Genomic DNA, 11,587 nt, shown 5'->3' with positions numbered 1-11,587 from the left:
GAGTCTCATTTTAGCATGTTTAAATTGTTTCTCTTGATGTCTGTCCTAAGTGGACAGCTTTTTTTTTTTAATTTAATTTTGAACATCACATATTAAAGGAGAATTTGAAGCTCCAGCTAGTGTTTTCTCTCCTCAGAGAGATTTAACTATGCCCGAATAAGAGTAAGAGTATTGTGTTCTCAAATGGTTGAAGTGTTTGAACCTGTTAGCTCATCAAGACTTCACCAAAGTCGCCTCCTCTTCATCCTCAGGCTCCGGGACTTTGACAACCGGGACTTCTGAGAACTCCCTAGAGCTTTTGCCTTCACCAGCGTTTCTAACTGATGGGTGCTTTAAGCAGGAAAGCTTGCCAACATAGAGCCTGCCATGTGGTGTCTTGGAGTCCAAGAGCTCCACCCCAACATTCCCACCATCTTAGTCATTTTTCATGTCCTCAGAAATGGCTGTTGCTGCCCCAGCTCTCCAGCTCACTTGAGTTCTTCTTAGTGAACACGGTTGGTTTTGAAGAAAGTCGCTTATCATGGCCCTAGGGAATTGTTCTTCTCTTTCTCTAATTTCTGCTTTTCTTTTTATTAGCTCCTCTCACCTACTTTTCTTTGGTTTGTTTTATAGACATCTCTTTTGGCCTTCTTGAGCTGAATATTTATGCTTAGTTTGTTTTCTCACTCCAGACACTTCCTTGATGGGTGTAAGTTTATTTTGAGCTTCTTGACTAATTTTCATGAGTAATAATGATGAATACCACCACAAGATCTGATGCAGGTCTACCCAAGAAACTATTCAATAAGTATTTATTGTTCTGCTCTCTGATGTCCATTATCCATTTCCTACTTTTAAATAGTGCACAGATTTAGTTCAAGCATCTGCTTCTACCCCTCCAGCTAAACTGCTTTGACCAATTCTGGTTCTACTTCCACCTCCAATTTTAGGCTTTGCAGTGGTTCCAATCAAATTCTGAATTTCGTTCCCCTAGCTGCAATAATTGGTTCAGGTGATCTAATCAAATTCAGAATGAGTCATTTCAAGAATCTTCCTTGGAATTTTAAAATAAAAATATGTGTTTTCTCCTCCTGCATCATGCTCTGGTTTTTCCTCATCTTCATGAGAGAAGCCTGCCAAAGACTAGCATGACCCAAGCATGGAATTGGACAGAGCTGTAAGAGTCAGTGAGTAGTAGACCTGGAGCCCTGATTACACCATGCAGGAAGCCACCCTCCAGCTGGCATTTCTCATTACTGAGCCAATACATTCCTTTTATTGTCTAAGCCACCTTGAATCTAATTGACTTTTCTTTCACTCACAGCCAATTGCTTTCTAACTAATATACGTGGGTACCAGCAAACACCTTATAAGGATGATTATGTTACGGAACAATAAAACTAAGACAAATACAAACAAAAAAGGCAAAATAAAACTTGGATTTATGTTAAGATCATATTCATTGGCCCACTAAATCAAAGTAGAAGCCACTCATTTTAGACACCAAGAATCTTGTTTTGCTCCTTAGTGGATTGTGCCAGCACCTAATGACCTAATGTTTGACATTATATATATATATATACATGCATGTTAAATAAGTCAGTAGTGATGGTTATGTGGATTGTTTTTGTCTAAAGCTATTGGCATAGACTTCCAAGTACTAGGTGTTAGCATTTCCCTGGCATGTCAGATTTCTCAAGCCTTAGCATCCATGTGGTCTCATTCAAATGAAATAAGTTGGTCTGAAGATTCTCCAGACTGAAAGGGTATATTATAAACAATACATATAAACTCCAAATACTTCTAGCAATAAATTCTTCACATGTATTTCTATAGAGTTTCAATTTACTTGAACAGCAGCAGCTCATAAACAATGTATAACCAAAGCAATGGGATGCCTCCTGCTCCATCATTTGTAAAATAAATGACTAAGATAACTTCTAACTTAAAAAAACTAACATGAGTTTAGAACGCTTAAGCTATTCTCTCTTCATCATAGTGATGAAAGAGATTCACATTTTCAGCCTACTTTTCTGGTAGCCTTTGTGTGTGTTGGGTCTACTCAGACTTAATAGCAATAGTTTAAAAGTCTGGGGTTTTCATGCCCAAAGACTAAGGGCACTTCAACAAGGACTGAATGAATCTCAGCTGACTAAAGACAGCATGAATCAACCTCTTTCTTGAAGGTACCCCCCAACACACACACATACACAAAATCCCTTCAGAGAGGAGTGGGGATGGGAGGCTTTGTGGATGGTATGAGTAACAGGATATCATGCCAAGGAAGGGCAAGGAAATCAAACTGAGGTGATTTTGGTAGCATGGGCAGGGCTAGGAATGGGAGAAATGGAGGTGTGACTGCAGACTCTCCTCAGGGCCAGACAGCACCAATATTCTTACATTTTGTTGATGAGGGAAGGATTTGAATCTCTGCCAAACTGGTAATAGCAAGTGTTTGGCTCTCAATGTGTCCTCCACCCCAACATCTGCCACTGGAGGAGAGGTAGCAGTCAGGAGGAAACTGAAGGGACTGAGCCCCACAGCCCTGGATGGTGGAGGAGTGGCGAGAATCCTCAGTACGGCACGGGTGGCAGCCAAGTGGCAACTTGCACGGCAGATGGGAGAGTGTTACATGCTGCCCTCTGGCAAACACAAAGGCCATCTGAGAGATCCTAGAAGCTCTTCACTTCTCAGATGGACATATGGTGTCAAAGAGGAAGAAACAAAATTTTTCTCTTTAAAAAATGGTGGATAAAAAAACAAGATATTTCTTATTTGGAAGGGAGCCATTATCAAGTGAGACTATCAGGTAAGATTTTCTGATAAAAAATAAAAAACCCTCATGGGAATCTGAAGAAAGAGAAAGCTATCACCAGTAAAGTTCATTCTTCAAGACAGATATGCCCAGCTTCCCTTTACATCAATTCTTTCCCTCCACATTAAAATGTTGCCCATCTTTGTTCTGTCCGCTCATCCCAGAGCTAAACTTGCTCCATGTAACTGACTATTGTAGAGCACATTTCCACTCCACCAACATTCCTGTTGGCACGGTAATGGATTCCTTCAAATAGGAAATTGCTACTTTAAAATCACAGGACGCTTTGAAATCAAGAGAGTTGAAAAGATGTCATTGTGAATTAGCACAACAGACAAACAGGATCTGGAATGAATTCCTTCCACATTATTTGGACGTGAAGAAAGAAGTAGGTCAGAAAATTATGACCCCTGCATATTTAGCCTAATATACATCCTCATTCCAGGCAGCTAATTGTGAGCTATTGAAAATGAAAGTTTAAAGAAAATAGCATAAAAAAGACATTCTCATAGCTTCTCCTCCGAAGAGCCCATAAATAGATTGGAAGTCATCTCCAGAGGCCCTTTGCAAAAGCTTGTGGGCGGGTGGCTGTAATTAACAGCAGCCAAACGAAATGTAATCTATTTAAACACTGCCACCATTTCTTATATTTTTTTCTAAAATTATGATTATTTCTTCCTAGCTTCCTGGCTCAAGAGATATATTTCATTGCCCTCCTCTTCTTCCTCAGATATCAAAGAAAAAATGTAGCCTAGTGAGGCAGAAAGGAAAACATTTCTGTAAGTATGTAAAAGGTTTCAAACTGAGAAAGCAAGTAAAAGTGACTAAAATCATTATATCCTTAATTTCTATATTAATTACCTGCGTATGAGAGCATTGGATATGTGATCATTGTAATAATAGACTTTTTCCCCACTGAATGTAAAAATGTTCAATCATGAATCCGAAAAGGGGTGGGATTGTTTAGGTAGATAGTAGAGTGATCTGTGTTTCCTTAAAGAACTCAAATCCTGGAAGAAGAAATCTGAAAAGTTATAACATTTTTTATGAGTCATACACAATAAAGTTATAATTTTCAAGGACAGTCTGTTAATATATTTCCTAGAGGAAAGAATATATATATATAAGCATGAATGAATATATATATATTTATATAGATAATCCTTATCCCATGGATTGACTGAGACATGGCCTTTTCTCCCTACCTCCCACCCTCTTAGCTCCCTCACCCCCATGAAGAAATAAGTGACTCTACCACTTAAGATCTTTGCAGAGCAAAGAATCATAAATATACTTGGCTAGCTAGCACCCTAATTCCATGTGTACACTTGGGTAGCAATATGGTTTGAAAATTGTTCCCATGGTAACCATTCAACTAATAAATTTAGATTCAGAAAGTAATTAGGTTTTCAAGCCTTTGGTGACCTTGAGTAGAATATACAATTCATTCGACTGCAGAATTCAAAGAAAGTTTTGCTCTTTGATTCGTTCTTGGACTAGACTGAGTCTAAACTGTCACAGCCTAGGCACCTCTGTCTACTCATGCAAACAGTAGGCCTCCCTCCCATAAACTTGAATGGTTCATGAAATGCTACTAGAGAGCACTACAATACATTTGGTGTGCATGGTTATTTTTATAAATCTCATCAATACAAAATTAATTCAATAACTCTACTAAAACTTCAGGTAAATTGAACTTACAAGTTTGTTTATTTGAGACAAGGTCTTTCTAGGTAACCCTAAATTGCCTGTAGCTCACTAAGGCAATATAGACTAAGCTAGCCTCAAACTCAAAACTCACAGAGATCTGCCTGCCTATTTCTCCAAAGTACTAGGATTAAAGTGTGTGCCACCATGCCTGGTCCTACTCAAATGTTTTAAAAGTATTATGCTGGCTGTGGTGGTGCACTCCTTTAATCCAAGCTTTCTAGAGAGAGAGGTAGGCAGATCTCTGTGAGTTTGAGGCCAGCCTGGTTAACATAAAAGTTCCAGGACAGCCAGGACTACATAGAAAAATCCTGTCTCCAAAAAGAAAAAAAAAAAAAGAAAAAGAAAAGAAAGGAAGGAAGGAAGGAAGGAAGGAAGGAAGGAAGGAAGGAAGGAAGGAAGGAAGGAAGGAAGAGAAAAGTTTTTATAAGAAGTAAACTTATCTGGGCGTGGAAGCACACGCCTGTAATCCCAGCACTCAGGGAAGCAGAGTCAGGAGGATCTCTGTGAGGTCGAGGCCAGCCTGGTCCAGGACAGCCAAAACTACACAGAGTAACCCTGTCTTGAAATACAAATAAATTAATAAATAAAAGCAATGCGTTTACAGTCTCTGAAATAATGCATTGTCTCTGACTATGAACAATTCTGCCTCAGCATATGCACGCTGCGCAGGCATATCTTCCGTCTGGCTAGAAAACTGCCTTGAATACTTAGGAGCTCTATTCTCAACGTCTGCCACCTTCATGGGACCCAAAAGCTCACCTATCACAATCCCAAACTATCTTCAGAGAATGTTACATTTCAGAAAATGGGACACAAATATAGTCAGGCTGTCTGGATGAGGAGCAGAAATGGCGGCTACTGAGAGCTTGCTGGTCTCACAGCGATGTCTCACCTCTTAGATTTCAGATGCCACTGGCAAACAACCGTGTGAGCTTAGGTTTGTCAGCATTAAACTGTGTCCTTGGTAACTACCCAGGCTGAAAGAGAGGCTCCTACTTCATGGCAGAATTGCTGGCAGCTGGGGTAATGAAGGCAGAAATGTTACAGTTTCCAACGTGAAAATCCCAGCCCAGCATCGGTAAATACAAAAATTACTCTCACTTATTTCATTAGCCCATAATTAATACGTATGGGTCCATGTCTTTCTCCCATGTGGCACCGGTTTGTTTGGGTTTTTGTTTATTTGTTTGTTTGTTTGTTTGTTTGGGTTTTTTTTTTTTTTTGGTGCTAGAAATTCTGGAAGATTAGAGAGTAGAAAGCTTTGTAATTATTAACTATAAATCCTTAGCTGCTGCAGCTTATTCCTTTTAGCTATAGGATGCATTCTCCCAAGAAAATATTATTTTATTAAAGCTGCTGTTTCAATTCCAGTAAAATTTAAATGTCCATTGAACAAATTTTGGAGGAATTTTTATTTTTCAGCGAAAACGAGACCACACAGTTCCTCGTGGGTATTTCAAATATTGGACTGATTTTTTTCCCCCCAATGTGCTGAAAATACGCTTTGCTTTTGAAACGTGCAAACATCTCGGCAGCTGTTATGTGTTTAATTAAATGGGTCGCACATGTGTTTATAACGCAGAGCGCTGTGGTCTGAGAAAAAGTCCCTGGGGTATAGGGTAAGCCTTTTGCCTTGCTGAACTCTGGTCCGGAGGTCGTGGGAAAGGGGGTACGCGTTTAGGTGTTCTCCTTCCCAGGCCACATGCCCCCCCCCCCCCCGACGACTGGTGGATAAACAAATGCATGTTGCAAAGGTGGCACTGGTGGCTGACCTGATCCATTCTGAGGTGCCAGATCTGTGGGCACATCCTGGGCTGAGCACAACAAGCGGCTGGGTCCCTCTTCCCCAGCGCAGCAGTGTCCTCACTGGGGATTTGCCTCTTGCCCTCTGCGCTCCCTGCGAGTCCAGGTCCTAGATCCCAGCACCCACCGGTGGGGCTCATGCAGGCGACGACTCGACGCTGGGTCTTCCTCAATGAGCTGAAGTTCTCCAGATGGCAGCAAGCACCCGCCATGCAAATTCCTGGCAGCGGGGAGCCTGTCAAGTGGCTACTGCTGCTTATTGTTACGGCCACTCCCTACCCCCTTCACACACAAGCAGAAGAAACACCATCTGTCGCCATGGGGCAGAGAGGGACTTCGCAAGTGGCACTCTAGTCTGTGCAGCTTAGCAGCTCTGTGACAGCTTGGGCCCTGCCACGTCCCAAGCCATGTCTAACGCGCCTGCCCTGGCTGGATCCCCAACTCAGCTCCCGGAAGGGGTTTTTGCTAGCAGATTTCTTTTATGATATTTATGCAACACAGATAGAAAAGCCAGTCGTTTCCCTGTTTTAGTTCTGCGAAAGGAAGAAAAGATATATTGACTCAACACAATACATCTCCAACCCTACTGAGAAACGGCAGAGGAGAGCTGGTTGAAGAATGCACACTCCGGAGTTCAAAGGACCTCCCATTCGCTCCCCTAGCTCAACCAAAATCAAGGAATTCCAGCTAATGGCAATCTCCCTTTAGACTTTCATTTTTAAAAACAGAAGCAACCATTGTTCAAAAGCTTCCAGGCATTAGAGAGGCCTCAATACCTTATCCATCTTGGAAGTATAAGCCTGATGCAGCTGTTTTTCTTTGCTATTGAGTATTTCTGGGCATACATAATAAAAACACTGCTGTGCCGTGGTTTCTACATTCTTGGTCTTTTTCTTAGTAACAACAGGGGTTGTCCACTGACGTCACATCAGATTACACTATTTTCCCATAACTGTGTAATGTATTTTATTAAAAAAACAAACAAACAAACACAGCACTAAGTCTCCATACACATATGTAACCTCACAATGCATGTAATTTTTGCTCTTCAAATCTACCATCCATGTATCAAATATACCATCCATATATCCTTGGAAAAATTTAGTTTTCAATTGTTTTCTATGTATAGCTTTTGATTTGCATTTGATAGTAAAGTACAAATTGTATTCTCTCTCTCTTTATCAATATGACACTTTAATCTCCTCACACCAGATAGCACCTTCCTCTGAAGAGCCATTTCATTCTGATTTTGGGAGAGTATGTGACTTCTTGATGCATTAGTTTGAGAATGGCTGGGTGTGCTCTGTTCTCAAGGGCCCTGGTTACCTGCAGAAAACCACTTCCCCCTATTCAGGTGTGAAACTCATTGGGGTACTGGACACAGAATGGAAACTCTACCTTCTGCTTTTCAGTCACCCCCTTTCCTCTCACTCTGAAAGCATTTCCAAAACTATGCCATCAATCATGAAGGTGACATTTAAATAGTACATTCTTGGTTTTGGCTTTGTTTTGGGGACATTGTTTGTTTGTTTGTTGTTTTTGGATTTTTGAGACAGGGTTTCTCTGTGCAATAGCTCTGGCTGTCCTGGAACTTGCTTTGTACTCCAGGCTGGCCTCGAAATCACAGAGATCCCCCTTCTCTGCCCCTCAAATCTGGCCATCTAGGGTGCTGGGATCACAGGTGTGGGCCACCACTGCCTGGCAACATGCGTGTTCTTCTTCCACAGTTTGCTCAAAATCCAAGCATGGCACGAGATTTCTTATAAATATTTTTATTTCTTATTGACAACATTCTGGAAGACTGGACTTAATGAGCCTAGGTTTCTCTATTGATGAAAACATACGGTTGTCTCTAACCCTGCGAGAAGAAGCAGCACGGCAGTATAATCAGGTCTCCCAAAGACGGGAGGAACCTCCCTAGGTGCATACCAGGAGTGGAGTGGTACGATCATGTGTTTCTCTGGATGCATATCAGGAGTGAGGGTGTCAGAGCATAGCCCTTCTCTGGGGTACACATGAGGGATGGGAGAGTTGGATCACAGATTTCCCCTGGGTTGCACATCTGGAGAGGAGGGGTTGGATCGTAGCGTTTCTCTTGGTGAATACCAGAAGAAGGGTGGTTGGGTCAGAGTTTCCTGAATGTTTAATTTTACTAAATACAGCCAAATCACTACCCAAAGAGAGGTCACCACCCTGTATCCAATCAGGGGTTGGTATTTTTGAGGATCTGATATTCTAATTTTGAACAACTCTTGGAAAGCATCTGCTTATGTCCTTATTATTCATTTGACTTTCACCCTCATACCCTCATGCTTTTGTGAACTTCCATTCCTATAGTCCTTTTTTTTTTTTTTTTTTTTTTTTTGGTTTCACAGATTTTTCTGACTTATTTTCTTGATAGCAGTACATCAGTGCATCTGCCCCGTGTATAGCCAATGTAATTATCACCTGTCAGTTTTCCCTTTACAAAGGTCTTTCATTCTGCACCTGCCCAGTCTTTGCTTGTGGAGTTCTTTGTTAAGCAGGAAGTTTGTATTTGGATATTGCCAAAATATATTAACTTTTCTTCTTCTCATTTGTATTTTGGGGTACTACTGGGGTCTTCCCAAATAAAATCACAGAGATAAATTCCTTTATGTCCTTCCATAAAAGCTTTTGAATTTTCCCTTTCAAATTTAGACCTTTAATCAATTGGAGAGCAGCTGGGGGAGGGTCGTTGTTTTTCTTTTCCTCTTTAAATACAGTGTAAAGTATCAATCCAAATTATTTCCTTTCATGTGTAAACTAATTTTTCTCTGCCTTATGTCAAGAATGTTATCTCAACCATGTGCATTTTTTCCGTTTTCTCGACTTCATCCTGTCCCATTGTCTACCTATCAATGTATTTCCTGAACCAGTGTTACTTTTTAGGCAATATTTTTACACTTCTTTTTTCACTTGGTTTTGGCTCTTTAATTTCTCTATTCACAGACTTTCATATTCCCATATTAATTATAGAACTAATTTTTGAAGTTACTCATAAATTCTTCTTTGCTCTTGATTGAAGCTGATAGAATTCACATGTCAAATTATGCATGTTTAATGTATATAATATGAAGTTTGTTGTTCCATTCAAGTCCCTTTATGTCTTTTTTATTGCACTAATAATATATTGTGTCTGTATGTAAATAAGGACCTTTTGTCCTCATCCTATTACTTGTTATTTCTTTCCCTTATCTTAATTTATGTGATGAAAAGTACCATAGCTTGTGAGTCACTCTTGACTATGGGCATCCTTTTCTGTAAATGGAATGGTTCTAGAGGAATCTACTGAGCACACAATGGCACTTTTTTTTTAATCGCATAAATTTTACCATTTGTTATGAATTAAAATAGGTCCCATGTTTTAAACTTAAAAAGCATAAAATCTTTAATTTTCAAGTGGCTGTCAGAAAAAGATGGTGAGTGAATCTCAGAGAATAATGAAGTAAAACATTATTGCAAACAGTTTTCAATTTTTTCAAAAATTAATCTACTTTTTTTTTAAAGATAGGGTCTCTCTCGTGCAACCCAAAATAGCATCAAACTCAGCATATCACCAAGGGTGATGCTTTTTATCCTGCCTCTACCTCCAAGTGCTGGATCTAGACGTGGCCACTCATGCCCAATTTACAGAGTATAGGGGACTGAAGCCACCCTTTCCTGAATTCCAAGCAACCACTCCACTTAACTGAGCTACAGCCCCAGCCTCAGAAGTCTTTTGATGGTCTTTCCCATCTCATTTGTTCTTTATTGAAATATCAAAATTCAAAAAGCATCACCTCTTGTCTGAAGCTATACCAGAAGGACTAACATCCTGAACCTTAGGCATTTCCTTTCCTTCTTTTTAGGTTTCTGTTTCTTTGTTTTTGGAGGGAGTGGGTTTTTTTGTTTTTTTCAAGATAGGGCTTCTCGGTGTAACCTTGGCTGTTCTGGAATTTACTTTGTAGACCAGACTGGCCTCGAACTCAGAGATCTGCCTGCCATGGCCTCCCAAGTTCTGGGGTTAAAGGCATGTGCCATCACACCAAGCACCCCAGACAGTTCCTAACAAAGCAATTTCTATTCCTATACTCTAGCTTCAGCTCCAACCTTGACTGTAATCCTACCATTCCTATATGTGGTGATTTGAATGAGAATGCCCCCCCCCCCGTAGACACTTATATTTGATGTTTGGTCCCCAATTAGTAGAACTCTTTGGTAAGGATTAGGCAGTGTGGCCTTGTTGGAAAAGGGGGTAGGCTTTGAGGTTTCAAAAGCTCATACAATTTGTTCTCTCTGTCTCTGTCTCTCTCTCTCTTTCTGTTTCTTTTCTGCCATCCCTTCCTCCCTTTTTCTTTTCAGTTCTCTCCTGTTTATGGATCAAATGTTAGCTCTCAGATGCTGCTCCAATGTCCCGCCCACTTGCCTGCTGCCATGTCCCCTAACTTAACGGTCATGGACTCACCTTCTAAAACTGTTAACACCCAATAAACTCTTTTGTAAGTTGCCTTGGCCATAATGCCTCATCACAGTTTACTAAAAAACTAAGACACTATATAGGTCCCTCTCATTGTCTGGATATACAATGTCCCCTATAGGCCTACATGGTAAAATTGGTCCCTAGTGATTGGCACTATTTTAGGAGCCTATAGGACCTTTGGCATGTGGGGACTAACTGAAGGAAATGAATTCCTGGACATGGCTTTTAAGATTTACAGCCTGACCCCATTTCTTGTTCCACTCCGCTTCCTGATCTGCAGGGATGAGAGCGAGAGGCTGCACCATACCCCTGCTGCCACAGACTCAAGCGCCACCATGCCTTGCACACACAATGGACCACATAAACTCAAAGTGAGCAACATAAATCTTTAATTCTGTGTGTGGGTTCTTGTTAAGTATTTGGTTATGGCGATGAGAAGAGTCACTAAAGCTGCCCACCCCCATCCCTAAGACTATACCGTATTTAAATCTCCTTTTCCTAATTTCTACTTTCATTGCCTATTTTTTTAGTTTTCCAATTGGATGAAAACACCATCCAAAATGAAGATGAAAAGTTTTAGTTTGTATATTCCCTTAGGTAAGAGACTATATATACTCCAAATGTTCTCATTCTGTTATTTACCATCTCACATTCTTCCTCGTAGGGTTTCCACTATTTCCAATTTCTAGACTGAAACTGTCTATAGATTAAGACTAGAGATGTAGGTCAGTAGCAGAGTACCTACCTACCATGTGAAAGGCACTGAGTTCAATCCTGCAATTAATTGACTAATTAAATTT

This window comes from Meriones unguiculatus, chromosome 20 (genome assembly GCF_030254825.1).
Source record: "Meriones unguiculatus strain TT.TT164.6M chromosome 20, Bangor_MerUng_6.1, whole genome shotgun sequence".
NCBI lineage: Eukaryota > Metazoa > Chordata > Mammalia > Rodentia > Muridae > Meriones > Meriones unguiculatus.
Note: the sequence above shows the minus strand (reverse complement) of the source record.